The 22,467-nt window shown below is 29.7% G+C and overlaps 1 protein-coding gene across 5 annotated transcripts in view; it reads left to right on the top strand.

The window, feature by feature from the left end:
- Nucleotides 1-22,467, top strand: part of LOC129980850 (homeotic protein antennapedia-like) — a 788,317-nt gene that overhangs the window by 562,829 nt on the left and 203,021 nt on the right. For all 5 annotated transcript variants that reach the window (XR_008785259.1, XR_008785261.1, XR_008785260.1 and 2 more), the window contains one exon: nt 3,449-3,516. The gene's annotated coding sequence lies outside the window, so the exon portion shown is untranslated. The remainder of the gene's footprint in view (nt 1-3,448; nt 3,517-22,467) is intronic.

Raw genomic sequence — 22,467 nt, forward strand, 5'->3', positions numbered from 1 at the left:
TCAATTAGTATATACACGCATTTTTAAAAAACTATTAAGAATATGAGTCAAATAGTCTTAAAATGGCTCATTGCTAATATTGTTTTCCTTTGCTAGAATTTTATCTTTTCAAAACGCTACTATGAACTTAGAAACTCTATGTTTCTACCATGGTCAGCTATAGGTAGCCAGATTGTATGGAGAGAGGACGGGAAGATTTATACATATATACGCCAAACGCTGACTTTGCTTTTGCTTTTTTTCCGGAAAAATTGCTAAATTGCTTTTTATCCGGATTCTATAGAGTAGTAATAAATTAAGATTGAGGTTAAAATCTCTTAAGGATGAATATAAAAGCTCTATGATTAAGATGTACATGTGTTTGCTAAAATACGGAATGGACTAGATAATCGTAGGTCGAATATTACAGTGGCTAATATTTATTATTTAGAGACGTTTAAATTTTGTTTTTTAAATACAAAATTCGTCGCTGAGCGATTTTTTTTCCTTCTCCATATTAGCATGGGAAATTATAACTAAAATAAGTAAATTCAATCTATAGAGATATCTTCTTCAGTATCCATTTCCTATCATAAATTATAACTGCTATTGATTATTTCCCTTTTTGTAATCCGTCTTCCTCTGATATATACACGACCAAGAATCGGGTTTTCGTGTTGTTCCACAAAACAAGCTTCAGTTTCTTCTACGTGTCCAGAAAGAAGGAAAAAAAAATTGTTTGGTCCATAATTCATGAATACCCCATGCTGATTGGAAGAAGTACGGAGGGTTAAAAAAAAATAGCCTCCTCATCACAGAAACTCAAGATATTTCTGCGATATCTGAAGACAATTGCCAAAGAGAAAAGAAAGCAAAGACTTTGCACTTGAATAAAATAATAAAAAAAAGTCTTGTGCCACTCCTCTAACTCGATCCCTGTGTCATTAATCCAACTCTTCTGGAAGTCATGTCACAACTACAAAGCTCCGACTGATTTTTTTCTCCTTTCTCTCTTTCGTATTTTTACTCACTCTCTTTTTTCCACTTTTTTTCTCCTCTCTTCTCCTCTATATTCTATTCTCCGATTCTTTTTCCTTGTGCGGATGTGTGCGTGCGTGCAAGGGGAGGGTCATTACACGGGGGCTGTCCTCCACGTAAGACCTGGAAACCCCTGGAGGGTCGTTATTCATATGCTGTGTGACGTCAGGTTGACTCTCGGCATCGCATTCTGACAAGGAGTAAGTCTAGAGCTCTTATTTGAAGGACTCTGGCACATATAGAGGTAGAATACTTTCTTCCTTTGTTACCTGCGAATATTGTCTCCTGGTTGTAAGAAAACCTGGAAAAGAAACATTTTGATAACTAAGCTGACAGGGGAAAAAATTAATTTCGTACTGTACAGTGGAAATAAAATAAAAATCACTTTTATAAGAAAATGTAATGACTGTAGTTTTATGGGAATGGAACGTAGTAAAATAATCAAAGCAAAAAATATCATGGTGAATCGTCTAGAATTCTGGAAATAAGGGAAATCAAGCTCTCAGGTCGCGATTTAAATACCTTGGCTATATATAAATAAAACCTGATAATATTGTTTTCGTAAAGCTGTGAGAGTTTTTTTTTAAATATTTTCCCCCCTTTTGCTTTATTTTTTTTTCATTCGATTCCTTTGTCTTATTCATATAGAGAGGACATAGTAATCGTGAAAAAATTCAAACTCGAGATTTTGACGAATCTTAACTTTTTAGACCTCTCTCAGTTCAAAAAACATATTTTTGGAAAATATCAGTCTGTCTATGACAAAGACAACTGAAAAATGCTTTGAGTTAGATGGTTGAAATATGGTATACGGATTTTACACCAAATTTGCTGATTTCTATCAAAATTTGAGTAAAATCTGTTCAGATTAAGTCCAGCTGTCCGCTCCGAATATAAGTTAACACGATAATTATAAGACAAAGAACTGGATAGGTAAAATTTAGCACACATATTTAACATCTATGGTGTAGACAGCTCTCTAATTTAGAGCCAAGTCCCCAACAAAGAGTTGACCATCTGTCGATCTGTACTTTCAAAAACATATAAAAGCGATGATTCAAAAACGACTCAATTATTCAATGACAAATATATCAAATTTGGTATGGGATTTTGTGACTACAAGTTCAGTTTTGTTTCAAATTATTGTTTCAATCGGTTGGGGAAAACGTGTCTGTAACATAAATTTGATTTCTGGGTACTATTTACGCATGCCAGGGATTAATCGCAAAATAGCTCACCAAGGATGACATGATAGATTCAGTAAAAATACTAAATTCCCGACAAAAGTTAATATTTCGTAACAATTCTACGCCATTGTCATGCTTGGCATTCTCTGGCATGACAAGTTTATTACAGAGTATGCGAGAAAGTTTTGGGGGAACCACACCTGCTGGTTGTTTCAGTATAGTTCCAGCGAATATTGACACTTTTTCCAATTTCATCAAACTACGAGCCGAATCAGCCAATATAAATTATTTAATTTTAGTGGTATCATTTAAACATTCTAAAGCTTTTAAAAAAGCTAATTCATGATTCATTGTAATAATATTTTACAATGCATTTGCACGATAAACCACAAAGGTTATTTCTTTCACAATCAATAAGTGAGATTAAAATGATTTTAAACTTTAACATCAAGTAATGATGTAAAATCATATTTGAAATATGATAATTACTTAACCATGATTGAATATTCGTATATGAATAATAACCATACTGAATAATGATGTAATGAAACAAAATATGACGTAAAACCATATTTTGCTATTAATTTTTTTGTGATTTGGCTACTAATATTTTTATGTATTTAAAACTTTATTTTTTAGCACATTTGATATTAATTATTTTTAGTACGGATATAACTGCGAAAGTTATTTTTTTGCAGTATTGCAAGCGAAATTAAAATAATTCAAGATTTTGACTGTCATTCAGAACCCGGTGAATAATATAAAAAATAATGAAAGTGGTAATTTTATTTATTGGTTACTCGAATGATTATCAATAAAGTTGCAGTTAAAAACATCCTACCTTGAATATTATCTTTATTAGCTCTTTAATAATTAATACTATATAAAGTTATTCTTCAATTTCACGACCCCAATCAATTAATCATGTGAGATTATCCACCATGCCATTTTTTTTTTAAATTCGCTTGCCACTCAAGAGAAAAAGATATCTTTATTTATATGAAAGTTAATTTGTCTTTCATGCGAATGACAATTCATATGTATTTAAAGTACAACTGTATATTATCTCTGCCCGGCGTACTGCAGGCGCTTATGACTCCGCCCCTAAATATGCCGTTGTTCATACATACTTATTATCATGACCCCTCTGCTCAAAGGCCTGCTTCCCACCCAAAAGATCATCACTCATTTCTGTGCAGACTTTGTCATATTTCATGTTTTCTAATTTGTTTTTTCCGTTGCAGGGAGGAACTGTGGTTATGGCCAAAAGTTCGTTTATCTGCAAAGGGGCTGGAACTTATAACTTCGTAAGGTACATAATTTTTCTTCCTTTCCAACCCACTTTCTGTTGAAAAACATAACATCTTCATCAGTAACTTATATGCGGTTCTTTTTTCATATACAGTCTATATGGAAATTGATGCCAACAATTTGTATCGAAGCAGAAAACATGGTAAGATAATCAACAAAATTGCGGAAGTAATATCAATATAAATTTTCTTTGGGTTAAAATTTAATATTTAAATATATTTTTTTTATTCTTGTTATAAATATTGCTTCTTTTTATTCAGCCTATTAACAAAATGATAAAATTAGACAGTTAGGACTTTAAAAATGTTTAAGTGATTAAACTATTATTTCTTCTTTTAAAAGAATTGTAGAAAAGAAGCATATATTTGAAAATAAATTCGTAAAAATTGAAATATAGCAATCCTTATTAAAATTAAAAATAAAATAAAAAGGGTTTTTTTTTGGTGGCAGGGGATATATTAATATAAATAACAGCTATGATTTAAATTATTTATTGACTATGACAATCAATCCTAGTAAAAAGCTATATATGTACTTATTTTCTCATTTCATGTTGTTTTAATTGCCATTTAATGAAACAAATAGCACAATGAACTTAATTCTATATGCTTTTTGCGAAAAACAGTTCTTTTTCAATCAATACATCGTATGGCGTACTCTAACAAAAGCACCCCATCGACTTTTGTGTTAATTTCCAGGTCTCGGTCATGGGAAAATGAAAGCTAAACTCATATATGTGACAGGGGTTTAGAAATGCGCTGACATGTTCATCCTGCTTAACGCGTAGCTCAACGTATAAACAGTCATTTTTCTTGGCTCAACTGTCACGAGTTGGCGACGTTCTGGCGCAGAATTCCAGAGCTCTTGGTAACCCTTGGTGGAGAATTATTTATGGACGCGAGGCCTAATACACGCAAGATAAGGATCCAGCATTATCACCCAGAAATGGACTTGTTACGCAATTTACATTTATGAAGGCCATAATAGCAATGATAATCGGAAATGCTAAACCTATTACGGGACTCCATTTGAAACCGTATTGATGCTTTAATTAATATGGGAACGCATTTCCTCACGATCTCTTTGCTTTTCATTAAGGGCCGATCAGCGTTTGCTAGTGGGTGGCTATTTGATTATAGAATGAATTGGGATTAAGTTATATAAATGAAATAGAAAATTTATTGTGGATAAATAAAGATGCTTAAGTGATACAAGAATTTGCAATCGAAATATTTTTTTCAAACAACTGAGTCGTAATAATATTTATATATTTTTTTAATCATATGGAATATCAAACGTGAATTAAAATAATTAAATGGATATTTCGAAAAAAAGTATTAATTAAATTGTATCATCTACTTTTAAATTTTGCATATTCATTATATATATATATATATATATATATATATATATATATATATATATATATATATATATATATATTCTTCCTAGCAGTATGGAAGACGGGGGGGGGATCTATAAATATTATTTCCGTTAATATGACAATATGATTCAAAAATCGTTCAAAATGCTGTAAAGGACAGATGATTAAAGGCAAAGCTTCACATAGGCGCTTCTTGAATGGTTACAGATGTTGTTTGTTGTTATAATAAAAGAGATTTTTTATTAAAAATTATTCAAAATGTTAACATTTTTTCTTTTTTTTGCGTATATTAGTACACACATATATATTAGTATATTAGTACACACGTATATTAGTATATTAGTAAACACAAATCATTATTACACAACTTTAAAAAAATCGAAGCGTCTGTACATTTCAATAAATTTCTGTCTTTATTTCCAAAATTTTTTTTAAATGTCATTATAATTTACAGCAATACTTTTTATTTATTAATTAATTACTGTATCAATATCCACGCATGAAGTGTTGATAGAAACATTGCAAATATTTGTGTGTGTGTGTGTGTGTGCGCGCGCGCGCGTGTGTGCACATATTGCTATAATTAAGAAGGGGAAAAAAATGTGAAAATAGCATTAAACTTTAAAAAAAATGGTTTGAAAATTAAATTAATATTACTAGAAATTTTTTTTTAATTTAATGTGGCAAAAAATTGCTTTATGATTTAATGATGTTTGTAAAAATGTAACATAAAAATAATATAATAACATAAGACACATAATAGCATTTATGCTATTAGGACAGATATAGATATAACAAAGACGAATATAGCCTTGAATTATAGAAATTAACTATCGTACTACGATTATTCAAGCTAGAAATTGCAAAAAAAAAAAAAAAAAAAAAAAAAGGAAGAAAGAAATTACAACAATATATAAATAAAGTAAACACGAGAAATTTTTGAAATCAAATTTGAAAATATTTGATAGATATCTGATTTGAATAAAATTTCTTTCAGTTTCCGACTCAAAACGTAATTCATGAATTAATCTTTTTTTTTTTTTCTTAATTTCAACTGAGTAAGATCATTTATTATAATAATTTCAACTCCCATTGTTTTTTCAGATCTCACAAGTCCTTAAAAAGTTTCAATGGAAAAATTTTGAGAAAAAAAATTAACAATTAAGCTAGTTATTATTGCGGAATAAAATAGTAAAACTGGGTCGATTTCAAATTTACGATTCAAAAGATATGATTTACATATGAATAATGCAAGATTCTCTTATGAAAGCAGAATTTTTGTTAGGTTCATAATTTATATCTTTCGAGATTTTTACTTTAGCTTTCATAACAATATACATAATCGTCTACCTACCGTTTGCAACGTTAGGTGGAGTTTTGAAATATTCTCATTCCTTTTATTATAGGATGCACAAATGCATCCCAATTTCTATTTTAGTGTCAAGATACGATGTTTTTTTTTTTTTTTTTTTTTTGTAATGCTAAACCTGAATATCAATAAATGATATTTACAATGATTTGTTAAATTCTCCCTTCTTAGACCTAATTGAAAGTTATTGCTAATACTTTCTTTCAGCTGTTTTTTATTTACTTATTTTTTCTGTTAGTGGATCACTATTTTATTTCAGCGATTTTAGTGATTAGTCTTGATTTGAGTAGTTTTGAACACTGTAGATAGAGAAAATCCCATTACAAGGAAACAGAACCTTTAGTGCTGTTCTTTATTTACATCTAAAGTTGCTGCAAGTAACAAATTATTACTTTTATTTCTTAAGCACTCAGCCAGTATGCATCATCTTTTCTGCTACAACCTCCATTAGTTAATCTGTGATAAGATAAGCAGATCTGAAATATTGTTCGCAGGATAAGAGACCGTCTAGACGGGTTCATTTTCTATTTAAAAAAAGATGTGCACTTAGATTTTAATTGCATGTGCTTAACTACTTTTAAAAACTTTTAAAGTCAAAATAAACCGTTTCTTTAATTTAACCTATAAATTTGTAGCAGAAAATATCGTGCATATTGGCACAGGGCTTAAAATATATTAATATTTCAAAAAAAAAAAAAAACTTTTTTTCCCCCTTATTTTACTGCATCCCAATAGATAAAAGTGAAGACAAAAAATATTTATATTTTCAGACATCCGTTTTTATTTAGTTTTTTTAATTATTTATTTAGTGTTGTATTTAGTTTTCGGATATGAATTTATTGATATTTAAATATAAAACGAATTGTTGATAAATTATTTTAGCTGAATATGAAATATTTAATAAAAATTCGAATGGTAAACAAAGTAAACACTAGTCTCAATACTTTTCTGATAGAACAGGACTTTATGAATGATGAGTCTTGGTCCCAAGTGGAATCATTTAGAAGCATGTTGATATCCCAAGAAAATTTTCAAATAGTTTCTGTTGTAAATTCATCAGTACTTCTATTCAAACTTTTCATTGCAGTTTTATATTGTGGTTCAAATATTGTTCTATATTGTAGTTTAAATATTGCAGATCTATATTGTGGTTCAAATACTGTAGTTCTGTATTGTAGTTCAAAATAGTAAATAAAAACAGATAATAGTGTACTGTCATAGAAACTATGGCGAATAGAGAATAAATTGAACCTAAACGTCGACCATAAGGCCATTTTTGCTCCATCATAGATAGATGGCTTAAAATAGAAATTAATGAAGGAGTAAAATATTTGAACGCAAAGAAAGAATTCGATGGAATAAATTCGAGTATACGAGTATATAATTTCGCACTGGTATTGATATTATTTTCCCTTCATCATGTTTTACTTTATAAGTGGGAAGCACATGCTAACGATAAAAACATCTTATCATCTTTGACCTGGTTGCTAACTTCTGAATAACAAAGTTAACAAATATTTGCCATTACATACCTTTAACTATCTTTTCTTATAGTTATTGATAATTATTGCCTTACATTTATGCTTCATTTCATTGATTTGTTGGTATAAGCATATTTTTTAAAAGTGTAATAGCTCCCTACAGCAGCGTTTCTCACCCTTTCAGTATTCGTGGCCCAGTTTTCAATCATAACTTTCATCGCGCCCCCCCCCCTCCTACAATAAAATGCATACAACAATAATGTATATTGAGTATTTTGGATTCTGTTTTTAAATTATTTTTAATTAGCTGCCAAAACAAGAGTAAAAGCGAGCCAACGTTGGCGAGAAACCACATCTTGCATTTTGGACAAGCGGACAGTGAACAGATGAAGTGAATGAAAGCGAAGAAAATTTGAATATTATATTTGAACTGAAAGCCAAATAGGGAGATAACGTTAAAAGAATATGAAAGTAGAAAAATTCATCAATGAAAGTTAACCTAGACGGGATGAGCTAAATTTAGAAACGGGGAATACATTTTTTAGAATAATAAAAGAAATAAAACAGAAGCATCACAAAACGAAAGTGAAAAAAATAGGAATGTTTGTGCAAGGGAATCCACACGACCGAGGCCGTCTCGAGCATGCGCGGAGTAAATGTTTTCTCATAAGAAGAAGGAAAATATTCGATACGCAAGTTTCAATTTCAGCCAGTCTCATTCGAGTCGATCCTTTTATCGCTATCGAATCAATTGTGAATTTGTATGTTATATATGTTTTCGTGTTAATTGCAATTCACCATATAAAATATTCATGGCAGCAGATTTATGCAGACTCATGAATAAATTTTTAAGCTGAAGTAAGCAAGCATTAGACGATAGCCAATCATCAACAAGTACACAGACGAGCTTGATTCCGAAATAAAATCAAGGAAATATTCTCAAGAATACTTAAATTTTGGGTTTACCAGTACTGAAGTAAATGAAGAAAAAAGGCCCCTGTGTATCATTTGCTCAAAATTGTTGGCCGCAGACAGCATGAAACCTAATAAACTTAAACAACATTCGGAAACGCTTCATATTGAGTACGTCAACAAACCCAGAGAATTCTTCGAATTAAAATTAAAATCATATAACAAGCAGTAACAATCATAACAATTTGCGTGACAAATTGTTTTCAATACAACTTGACGAAGCAACAGATAGTAATAAAGATGCTCATTTAATTGCCATGTTCGAATTTGTGGTAATATGTCAGTAGTAGAACTACTTTTCTGCAAACCAATAGAACTCAAAACATCAGCACTCGTATTATTTGCTATTTTAAATTATTTTATGAATGAGGCAAACATGGAATGGAAAAATTGCTTCGGAATATGCACCGATGGTGCTCGTTCAATGTCCGAAAGATTCCAAGATATACAAGCACTTTTAAAACAGAAATCGCCTCAGTGCACACATTGCATGATCCACAGAGAAACTTTGGCTTCGAAAGAAATGAGTCCTGGTTTGAATATTGTGTTAACTACAGTTGTAACCGTAGTAAATTATATAAAAATGAGACTCCTGAAATCGAGAATCTTTTCCGCACTTTGTGAAGACATGGGTTCAGTAGATTCGGCGTTACTATTTTATTGCGATGCAAGATGGTCATCACGTGAGAAATTTTTGCAACGTGTTTATGAATTAAGAGAAGAAATCGCCATTTCCTAGAAGAAGAAAACAGACAGGAGGCGGAGAATTTTCGCGATAGTTTATTTGTGATGAAATTGAGGTACTTGGTCTACATATTCGAGAACTGAGACTGGCTATTTCTAATATTAAGCCTTCCTTCGAAAAACTTTGCTCTGCAAGACAGGCCCAAGGAAGTCACTAATAATTATTAAATTTGTTTTTAATTTAGTATGTTTTGATTAAGTAAGTTGTTTTACTTCAATAAGTTATTAAATATGACGAAATGTATTTTGTTTTCTATGTGTATGTGTGCTTTCCTTTCAGTCATAATATTTTCTCTTTTAATATTTTCTCTTGGATATTCTCGCGCCCCCCTAGGGGGGCGCGCCCCATAGGTTTAGAATCGCTGCCCTACAGGTTATATCCCACCTTCCCTATAGCTCCCTACAGTTATTTCATTCACAAATTATTAATTTATACTACACTAATTAATTTATACCATCTATCTAGCCAATGAAAAACATTGTAGTCTTAAACTTCTAATTATGGTATACTAAGCGGGTTGAGCGACCAATTTGTTCGCCAAAAATACAGGCTTATTTTGTTTTTTAATTACTCATATGAAATGTGTTTATTTAAAATCTCACTTTGTAATTTGATAAGACTGGAAAATATGAATTTTAATGAAATTTATCTGTTACTAATTACCGCAAACACAAATTAAAAAGTTTATTTACAAATTAAAAGCGGAAATAGAAATTCTATTTTGGTGTTTAAAAAAACAATATTTAACTCTAGCTGAAAAATTAGTTGGATAAAATTAGTTAATACATTATTTTAAATTTCCATTAACAATAAAAACATTATTTTAAATTATATGTCAATAAAAATCTTTAAAAAGACTACTCAAATTAAAGAAAAAATTTGTATGAAAAAGAAATCGGCATAATATAACTTTTTTAAAAGACAGCTTAAAAACTTTTTTTGTGAAGTAATATTTTAAGAATTAATATTTGAAAAATACCAAAATCTTGTTGCATTTTATTTTTTTATACTTTAGTTAACTTTCTGGATTTTAGAAGTTGACAATAATTTTTCTCTTTTCTTCTACACCACGTGAGATTTGTATTAAAAAACCTTCGCAAGTAAGCGCTCATCTTTATATAATATAAATATTAGTGAGTATGGAATAAAAATTTAAAATCTAAACATGATTGAAAAATTTGAAGTCATTCTAAAGCAATAAAAAATTAAAGAATTTGTAAAGAACTGATTCTAGTTTTTTATAATTCTTACATACACAAAATTCTTGAAACTATTATTTCCATTTCGCATCTATTTTCGCTTGGATCGTCAAATCTGCTATCTCAAAAACAAACTTTCCAAAATCCAACATTGATTCTTTATTTAAATAATGCGGATAAAATTTGAATTCCAAGACACAACTAAAAGCAAGAAACCGGCGCACCAAAATCAGATGCTGACTCCAGAACACACAACTATCTCTGTTTCCTTTGCAATCGATACGATAGACAATCTTTGTTTATCTCCCACCACCCCTACCCCCGTTCCTTACTCGAAGTCTCTTCTTAATTACGAACTCCTACTTCGGAGGAGCTCGAACTTACTCGGAACCGCCGGAAAGAAACGGGGTTTGCGTTTGAATTGTCATTTGTTTGTTTGTGTCTTCCTGTCATCGGCAGTCCCAGGAAGAACAAGGGGTCCAAATGACCCCTAATTAAAGCGCAGCTGACATTTTAAGGGAAAAGCATTGGAAAACAATTCTTCTGCACCCCCTGCGGGGATCACGGAGGGTGGTGAGAAGAATGCATTCGAACGAGATCTCTTATTCCCTCCTTTCCCCCTTCCCGGAAGAGAACGTGATAGCTACTGCGGGAACAATTCGAAATTTGTGTTTGTAGTCTTTGTTTTGGAGCGCTATCAGACGATCGCATTGAATAAAATTTGAGTTTTGAATTGGAAGAAAGAAAGAGAATGCAGTGAAAAGGCCCGGGTTAAGAAAACACAGAGAGAAAAAAAGATATCGTGTTGTTGGTTCAGATGTTTGTGCTATGGATATTTAGGTTTTATTAAAAAGAAAGAAAAAAAAAACCCATCGCTTTTGTGCTTTATATGGATTGAAAGAATTCAAATTTTTGGTAATTTCCTCTGAAGGCTTTGCTCCTCTTTCTTCTTATACCAAAATTGGCCGTTTTTTTTTTTTTTTTTTTTTTTTTGGAGGGGGAGGATTTAAGTCAAAGAAGGCATCAGAAAGTTTCATAATGTAAAATATACACTGTTTTAAAAAAAATATATATGAAATTTGAAATGTGTGCTTATTTTTTCATTTTCTTTTCTCGTTACAAAAAAATTAAAAGAGTTTCTTTTATAATATTTAATTTTCTAAGTCTGCGACAGAAAAAATTATTTGTATCCATCTTGTTGGTGAAGAGGGCAATCTTCAAGCTTAAACTATTTAAAGGATATTTGGATAAAGGACGTCTGTTTCGAACTATCGTAGTATAATGCTGGTTTAGATTTTATGCATCCATCTTTATTTATTTAGTATTTGCACAGAATTATTTAGCAGTAAGATGCGCACATAGAAAACATATTTATTATCCTCGCAATGCTGATGAGTGCATGAGTGTGCATTTAATAAATTATGCAACGAATAAAATTGTAGTAAAATATATCTGCTAAAAATAGAGGGAAAGAATTGCGAAATACATTTGGCATCAATAAAGATCTTTTTTTTTTGTTTTAATTAAAATAATGTAAAAATAATTTTCGCTCAGTAACATTTTCCGAAATTATTGATGTAAAACTTTAAAATGTTGATTACTTTCTAATAAAAAATGTAATTAAAAATTTTCATTTTTTTTATTGAGAATTTACTATTCAAGAAATAAATATGTGAGAAATTTGATAACTCTAAGTTCAAAGGTGCGTCCTGAATAGCGGTGATTTTTTCTTTTTAATCATGCATGTTTCTACAGTGCCCGAAAAAATTATAAGGACACGCGAAAAATCGTCAAATCTAGAAGCCTTGTTTACAGAATCGTATGCAAATTTTTGCAGCAAAAATAGAAGTAAAACTAAAATATTTTATGCGTAAAGTAATTAAAATTTTCAATTTTAAATCTGCTAAAATTTAAATTTTGATTTTTAAACCTAAATGAAAACGGAAAAAAGTATAAGGACATTGCTTTTTCTCCAGTAATTATTTAAAAATTTGCATATTTGAAAGCATAAAATGACAATTCTGAGTTAAACGATTCATTTGCGAAAAGAATTTCCCACTCGGCGACTTTCAGTGTGAATTTTTAAACGATGCCCAAAGGAACTCAACTTTCTGACTCTGAAAAAGGAAAAATTGTTGCTTTTCTAGAATGTGGATTAAGTGGATGGGAAATTTCAAAAAGAATCAAGAGATCTAAAACGGTGATTTATAATTTTCTAAAAAATCCTGGGATGTATGGTATGAAAACTTGAACTGGGAGACCAGAAATTCTCACTCGTCGACAAAAAAGAATGATTGTAAGGAGAGCTTGCGAGAAAAGAGAAACCGCAAATGAAGTTAGACAAAATTTGAGTTTACCATGCTGAACAAAGACTGTTCAAAATGTTTTGAGAAAACATCCTCAAGTTTCTTGTGGGAAATTAGTATCACGCCCGCTCTTACAAATCATCATAAGAAAAGAAGAGTTTACTTTGCAAAAAAATACATTTCTCTTGGTCAAAAGTGGGCTGATGTACTTTTTTCGGACGAAAAAAAGTTCAATCTTGATGGACCTGATGGTTTTCGTTATTTTTGGGATGACCTGCGAAAGACCAAGGAAGTGTTTTCCAGGCGTCAATATGGTGGTGGCTCGGTCATGGTATGTGGCGCTTTTGCTGCAAATGGAACCACTCCAATTGTATTTATCAACCGTAAAATGAATTCGGACAGGTATGTTGATATGTTAGGAGAAAGTTTGATACCTGAAGCGCCACTAATTACTTCAGGGGACTATATTTTTCAGCAGGATAATGCTTCGATACACGTTTCTACAAGTGCAAAACTCTTGTTTGAAGCTAATTCTGTAAATTTACTTGATTGACCGGCGAGAAGTCTCGATCTTAATCCAATCGAAAACTTATGGGGACTTCTAGCCAGAGAAGTTTATAAAAACGGCACACAGTATCAATGTACACAAGATCTTGTCGTCGTTATCAAAGACGCTTGGGAAAAAATATCTGTGGACATTTTAAAAGATCTTTCAGGATCTATGATTTCTCGGCTTATTCAAGTGATTGAAAAAAAAGGTAGTTTTCTTGATTATTGAAACATTTTTTAAGTATTTTACAACATGTCCTTATAATTTTTTCCGTATTTCCTTTAATGTTAAATTTTGTAAAATCAATATTTTGAAGCTAAATTATGTTTTTTATGTGGTATAAGTGTTATCACAAAATTATGCAGCAGAAGAAAGAAATATAAAAAGTTCATTTAGGTGAAATGGAAATAAAGCATATTTTCATGCAATTACATGTTGTCCTTATACTTTTTTCGCGCACTGTATTTACAGATAGCACGTTAACCTATAAAGAATTTTCGGTTAGAAACTTGTTATTTGCTAATTTTTCTTCATAATTTAACAAAAATGTTTTAGCTAAATATTAATAACCTTTGTCAATTAATAAATAAAGCAATATGGTCTGATTGCCAACTACTGAAAAACTATTTTGCAGAACTTCGTTATAATTCAGTAGCCATCTGACGTAATAATTAACAATGTTAAAAATAAAAAGAACAGAAAAACTCGTTTTGTTGAGCATGGTAATATGGCCACAGTTATATTCCGAAGTAAACAAAGCATAATCAACATGGTTGACTGATAGATTGACTTTTTTTACATAAAATATCTTAGCCTCTGATTAAAATGATCCATGTCTTATTTTCTAGAGTATACTGCTCATGATCAAAATGCTCAGCAGCAATTTTTACTACAAATTCGCCGTGTTTGAGAGTGACTTAATCAGGTTGCACTGTCATCCATCCGGGTATTAAAAACCCGCAATGCTTACTCACTTTCCCTTTCACTCATAGCCAGAAAAGTATCTTCACACTTATCTGGAGACAGCTTGAAGGTCTTTGATGCAACTATGTTATAAAAGTGATAATTCATTATGTGTTAATTTGACTTTGTGATTGGAGTCCAAAACATTCATCTTCAAACATCGTAAGATGTAACATAAAATACTCTGACCACAATAGTTTCGATAAACTGTGAAACACTGCTAACTTAATATTGTATTTTTTGTAGGTCGTATATTTATTATTAAAATGATTGTCTCTGAAAACAAACGTTAGATTTAAAAATACAATTATACTAGAACTTTATTTATTTCTGCTGAAGAATTATTATTATTAGTTTTATGAATACATACATTGCAATTCTTAATCTCCGAAATCGTTTATAGCTTTGTTAACATTTATGTTCAGACAGTTAAGATTAACTATATTTATGCATCGAAACTTCTTTTTCATTAAATAACTGAATTGGGCTTCTAATTTAAGAAAACTATTTCAAGCTTGAAAGGACCCCCGAATTTTGAATAGTTGCAATTTAGAAATATCTTTTCCGTTAATCGAATTATTATAATTACACTGATATTTATACACTGATGCTCTTTGCTTGTAATAAATACTGGTGATATTATTTAATTTCGATTCTGGTCAATTCTTACGAGTAAAGATAATGTAGAAATGTTTTCATTTTTTAAAATATTTTCTCACCCAGATTTTTAATTATTTATACAATAATTTAATTAATATAATAATTTTTACAATAATTTAATTAATATAATAATTTTTACAATAATTTAATTTTTAATATAATACAAATTTAATTTTTCATACGTTATTTTTAAGAATCAGAATGCACTTTCTTTACCGAGGTGAACATGGGTGAAGACATGATTTGGGAACATGGGTTTGTTTTTGTATGAGAGGACGAGAGACATATAGGTACTGAAATTTTGGAAAAAATTTACTTTGTGCAATTTATATTGTTTGCAATTTAAATGCAAATGATATAAAAATATGCTTTTTAAAATTTTCATTTTAATACTTTTTTGAAAATTTAATAGGCAAATTCGTCAATTGAATGTCAAATAATATCTTTAAAGAAAAGAAAGAAAAAAAGACACTATTTTGTTTTTGCAAGGAACATACCATATCATATAGTTCTATTTAGTTAAAAAAAAATATGTTCTGTTCCAATAACAAAAGCGGAGATGCAATTTTTTGATATTACAAACTCCGTTCGCATTTTGGGTTTAATTTAATCATAAAAAATGTATACAATTTATTACTTTAAAAAACTAGACAGATGAAATAAATGTAGTTTTAACTAACTTAACCGTGATCCCAAGAGCTTCATAACTGTTCTTTTTCAGATATGAGATGGTCTAATCTAATCTAGAGAACAAGCGATAAAACATAAATACAGCAGCACGAAGCTCATTAAATGTGTAATATAAAACTGGTCAGTTACTTAGTAACAATGTGCTGAACGCATTTAATCTTTAAATGAGAAAAGGCCATTACACTTTCCATTTAAGTATAAATTAACCCATCCGGCCATTTGGCGGGAATAGTTGCAGTTGGAGGGGGTTTTCAACAGATGGTTGCTGGTCACCCCTAGGCAATTTTGAGGTAAAATGGGAAATGGCTAAAAAAACTGCACGTGGTGGGGATACAAAGCTGAGGGAGATAGGGGTTAGTAGGGGGTCTTCTTTGATGAAAAGAAACTGCCATAAATTAAGAAACTCGACCATGTCCATAGAGGAGAAAGGAAATGGAAAAACGTGAAGGAAAAAAAAAAAAAAAAAGATAAAAAAAAGGCGGACAGTGTGCGAATTCTTAGAAAGGCTCAACGGAAAACTTCTCAAGTACTTCAGAGTGGAAAGAGCTTGTTAAGTTCCTAAATAAGACTTCTGGGGAAGTCCATTGCTGGTCGGTATGGCAACACAATATTCGGTAAGCTAATTTTTTTATTTTATAGCATTATTCACTATGCTAATTGAAGAAACCATATATCTCTTTATTTATCTGGCAACTTTTCGAAGAAGAGTAACAATACTGCATTACATAAATTAGTAAATATTCGGTAAGTTAATTACTTCATTTTATAATGTCACTTGTTTGGTAATGGATTAAAGCAAGTAATTCTAATTAATAGTTTTTCGAAAGAAAAGAGTAACAATGTTGCGTTTCATAAATTAGTGAATATTCGATAAGTTAATTCCTTCGTTTTATAATGGTACTCAGTTCGGTAACTGAAAAAATCATGTGATACTATTGAACAGTTTTTCGAAAGAAAAGAATAATAATATTTCATAACTTAGTGAATATTCGGGAAGTTAATTCCTTTATTGTATAATGTTACTCAGTTTGGTAATTGAAGAAAGCATATGATTTAATTGAACAGTTTTTAATAAAATGGAATACAGTACATAAAAACAATGGAAACATAAATCGTCTAAAGAAACATTTCATTCTACTTCATGGCTAAAAACCAGCTAAAATTAGAGCTGCATTAAACCGTAATTAACTAGTCTAGTCTGATTAGATTTTTTATTTCTCTGTGTTTTATGAAAACTCATTTGCAGTATACAACACTAAAAAGATAAATGACTAAACTATATTTTCTCCTGCAACTGAAGCAACAGTATTAACAGTTGATATTTATTCCTAACTATTAAGTAATAATCGGTAATGAATTACTTTTTTAACAGTTAAAATAGTCTGAAAATATATAATGATGGTTAAAAAATGAACATTCTTTATGAAGAATTATTTTTCGCATTATTGTGAAAAGTTTATGAAAGTTTTAAAACTTAGTTATAATTTTTAACTATAATTTCTAATATATCTAATTGCAGCATCAGATCAAATAACATATCCACTTATGTTATAAAAAAAATTCAAGTATCACATTTACTTGCATTTTATTTATACAATGCGTTATTTTTTAGAGTTTTAAAATTTTTAAATTTTTTTAGAAGTGCAATCGCCAGAAAAAAATATATAGATGAAGTCACCAAATTATTTTCGTTTCTATGAATAGAGCTCGTGTCTCGTGCTAAAAATATTTTGAAATAAATGGTAAAATCATCTTGAGCTCTATTATGCTCACAATAGCGTTCATCCAAATCAATTTCCGACTTCGGTATACTTCAAAAATGAAAGAATAAAATATATATTTTACTGATGTTATTTTGCTTGAATTTGTTTTGTCTATTTGGTTCATTTATTCAAACTATTTCGCTCTTAATACCTTATCTTGTGGACGATTTTTTAAAGAGAATATTTATAATCCATATATTTTCATTACCTTCAATGGCTACTTTCTTGGTAATGACATTTTTTTTCACTCCCATTCCTTTTTTACATTCAAGACTTCGATCTAATGCGTTTTTCGGTATTCGACTGTTCGATCTGATGAGGTCTGAAAAAATTTAGAATGAAACTGATGAAATATATTGATTTTTGAGATGCATCATGTAGTGTGTTTAATGCCTTATTTGGTGAGCTGGACCAATTAAAACTAATTAAATTAATTTAAAAGCTAAATTGGTATTATAAAGGGCAATTGTTATTAATAAAAATACATCTTCAATGATTAAAAATTGTTATTTTAGAATGTCGTCAATGTCTTTTAAAAATGCAGAGTACAAGTACATATTACAAAATTTTCAGAGGGTTCCTGTAAATTGCAGGACCAGATTCCATCAACAAGCTTCATGACTCCTGTTCTGACTGTCCCAAGTACTTAAAAATAATTTGGCCATTCTGAAAGCTGCTTTTCTGTAATAGAGTGGAAAAAAAATTGAGTTAGAAACTATATTTTTCATATAATAATCTTCTAGATAGTACTTTTACAATTTATATTTGCATTTTTTTAATATTTCTGGTCATTGAATTCAACCACTCTTTAATTATTTAGCAAAAGGAACAAAAACAATGACAATAACAAATCAGAGACAGAAAGCAAGCCAATAATCTATACTTATATAAAGTTCAATGTGTGTGTGTGTTGGCGCTCTACAGAAAAGACCATTTGACTTAGTGTTTGATGCATTTAAAATTAAACATTGTTAATTAATAGACCTGCTCATGACGAATCTGAAAAAATTTTGTTGATAAATTCTTGAGATATTACATAAATTAAGAAAGATATTCTTTAGGGCCATAAGGTTTAAATGCTCAGTGACCCTGTTTTCAGTAATCATATTACAAAAAAAAAAAAAAAAAAAAAAAAAATAAGACTTTGTTTTAGTAAAAAATATTATTATATTAATTGCAGATTAATCATTTCCACTTTAATTTAAAGCTTAAATTCTACGGGAACTAACAGAAAATTAGAGAGATACAGACTGCGTTATGACTGAAGGCCTTTATAATATTATTAGTGAATTGAAATTTGAAGTTTTAAAATATTTTAATGAAGAAGTTATTAAAGTAGGAATTACATAAAATATTTAATTATTAAAATTTTAAAGAGCATTAAGATTGCTCGTTAAAATTATTAATACACTAGTCGCCAAAGGCGACTAGTGTATTAATAAATACCAGCGTTAAGAGATATTAATAGGAAAATTATTTTCATTCATTAAAAAGATAGAAACAGTCAGACTAGGAAATAATTCGTAGGAGATCAGAACATTGAAGATTTGATGATAAAGATGTTATTTTCTGTTATTTTTTTTTTTCATAAATTATAGTATCGTCTAATCTTTACATAAACGTTACACTTTTCTAATACCAAAATAACAGCAAAATCTGATGTTTAACAAATCATTTCTCTAACTACAGGAAGACCACCTATTATGCAAACCAAAATAATGATAATAATAGTGCAAACGTAATACATTGGAACAGGAAATAAACCAACTAGCATGTAAGGCTAGTGGTTCATCACGGAGTTCATCTTGAAACTGTATCAAATGCAAAGGAACAGAAAGATAAACAGAAGATATGTATAAAAAGCAAAGGTAGCATACCTTCAGAGGGTTTTAAATCTGTTGAGAATTTATTACTAACATGAAAAAGGCGTGCGAATAAAGCGATGTGAAAGTGCATTTAAATCATTTAAAAATATTATTCAGTAGGGCCATAAAGTATTTTCTTATCTGAGAGTTCTTATTTGAAACAACTTAAGAATTATCTAATCGAAGCGAAATGTGATTCCAAACGTTGCTGTACTTATATGAATAACAGTAACAAAAATAAATGAATAAATAAAAATAACGCTTACATTCGGAATTACTATTTAGAATATAGTAATAATTATTATTTTCTAGGGAAAATTTTTCTATTTTTACCAATCTACAGCAAGAATCTTGAGTACTAAGGATCTCGGATAAAAATTTTAAAATTTAATTTTTAAACCAAGAATACTTACATTATTTGCTTTTAAATTCAAAAGATAATCAAGATTATTAGGGTCAAAGTCTTACTTCATTTCTTTATGCATGATATTTGTTATAAGAAACAAAGTGATAAGATTCGTATTTATATTTTCAACTAATAAAGCGAAGGAAATGTGGTTAATGTAGGAATATTGGTTCTCTTTCTTAGATAATATTTTGGCACCTTACTTTGGATAGCTTTGTACTAATAATTAAAACTAAGTTTATAGAACTGATATACATAAGTGAATTTTGTTCTCACATGCATAGTGTGTGGGATCTTTATGGACAAATTGCTTAGAAGAAGCACGGTAGCATATTTTCCATGTTAATTCAATTTTTCAATGGATTCTTAAAATATTCCTGAAGAAATGATTTATAAAAATAATTTCCATAAATTTCTCTTGCTACATCTAGAAAAAAAAAATGATGTCATGCTACAACAGTGTGCTGTATGTAATAAAGCAAAGATAAAGTGAAGTTCAGAGACGATATATAGACTGTGATTCAGAGAATTTTGTACGAGAGATGAATGTTTAAATTACTAAATCTAAGTAGCTTGATAATTTTGACTGAAAAAAAAATTGTCGTAAGTTATTTGATCTTCAATAAAATACTTATTTAAAGGAACAGATAAGTAAGAGTATTACCACTTTATTATTTTTCTGATTTTTATATCGTTTTATTTATCTTACCCTTACTAAATTTTTATAAGCATTTTGTTCAGATAAACATTACAATACACTGAAGTTAATTGGTACTATCATAAGATTATATAATGTGCAGAAAATTCCTAATTTCAACTCTTAATTATTTTCTCTCTCTCTCTCTCTTTTTTTGTACTAGATTTTTACCACATATTTAATTTAAATAAATATTATAATATATTAAAGTTAATTAAAATACTAATAATTGAATATATAAACATACTAACTTCTTTTTTGGTAAAATGAAGAGGGAAAAAAACAATAACTGAAAAGTTTAAATTGTCACTTGACGTTTAATTACCACTTGAATAACTTAAATAAATATATTAACTTATTTTTTGGTAAAATGAAGAAACGGCAGCAGAAATAAAAGCTATAATTATCACTTGTAGATTAATTACCGCTTAAAATGTAACGCAAAGTACTCTATTTTTTTTCATTTTTTTGTTCATATTCAGGTTATTTAATCTTACAGCTTTCATAAACAATGCAATGATTACGTCTACTAGATTAAATCAAAACATTAATTATGCTAACTTCAATGCAGCTCTTATTCAAAAGATTGCAGAACTTCCCAAAAAGTAAAATTTAAGACATATTTCCTTTTTCCATGTACATTATTGATTTTTTATTACTATTATTTTTTTATTATAACATGGCAGACATAAAATATTTATCATCTATATAATAAAATCTAAACATAAGAATATTCTCTTGTAATATTCAATTTGATTGATTATTCGTTTTATAATGTTTTAAAAAAGTAAAAGCAATATTCTTCCAAATGATTGGCATGAAGGATGGTTGTTTACTTCCTCCTATTTCAATAATATTGTAAGATATGAAATATGACTTTCTTATGTCTGAAATAATGTCTGTTTGATAAATGAGACACTGATTTTTATCTTAAAGTAATACGCTTACTTGTTTCCTAAATATAATAGATGACGATTTTTCAACAAAAATGATTGTAATTCATTTCCGTTATTCGGCCAAATTATTTCTCAATTTCAATTTATCATGAGAAATTCAATCCTAATTCACGATCATGATCTAATACCGATTTGACTTGTGGATTCAGTTTTATCTCAAATATAGGTGTAGTACGCTTGTACCGAACATATATGTTCCGTGAAACCCCTCATTCCATCCTTTCCCCTGGGTGGAGCCGGTGTGGCAAAAAATAAGAGCCCACAGATCGAACGCCCGATGTCTGCAAACGGGGAATATCTCTGAAATAGACGAAAGACATTCATCATAAAGAGGTTGAAAGAAGGCTTCGAAGCAGGCGTAAAAAAAAGTAGAAAAAATAATAAAGCGGCGAAAGTGGGGATTCTCTGCCCACTGGTGGTCGGCGTGGGCCTTCCTTTTTTCTTGGCCAATGTTTGAAGATAACGCTCAAACATTCTGTGTCCTTCCTTTTCAACGAACGGGACTGCAAAAAAGGGAATAAAAAAGACCACATATTAATCTTCTTCAGCCATGCATCTCTGAAAATGATGTTCTGTGTGCTTTCCTACTTTCTGCATCTGCTGGTTATTTATTGGATTCGTTGAAAAATACGCATTCTAAATGCCTTTAATAAATTTATGTCCCTTCAACATAATAATTCAACTTTTCTTGATCATATCCATTTAACTGTGAACCATCAAACAATAAAGATGAATTTCAAGATAATTAAGCATAGTAAAATTGCTACTATATTTCAATGCAGTCAAATTTCGTAAAGAAAATTACGCTTCTAGTAGATTTGCAAGAAAATATGTATCCTAAATGCTATCAATAAGATTATGCGTTTTCTACTTGATTAAGCTGTTGGTAATATATATTTACTAGTATTACAGTAATTATGGCAAGATAAACATAAATATCAAAAAA

This window comes from Argiope bruennichi, chromosome 8, assembly GCF_947563725.1.
Source record: "Argiope bruennichi chromosome 8, qqArgBrue1.1, whole genome shotgun sequence".
NCBI classification, from domain to species: Eukaryota; Metazoa; Arthropoda; class Arachnida; order Araneae; family Araneidae; genus Argiope; species Argiope bruennichi.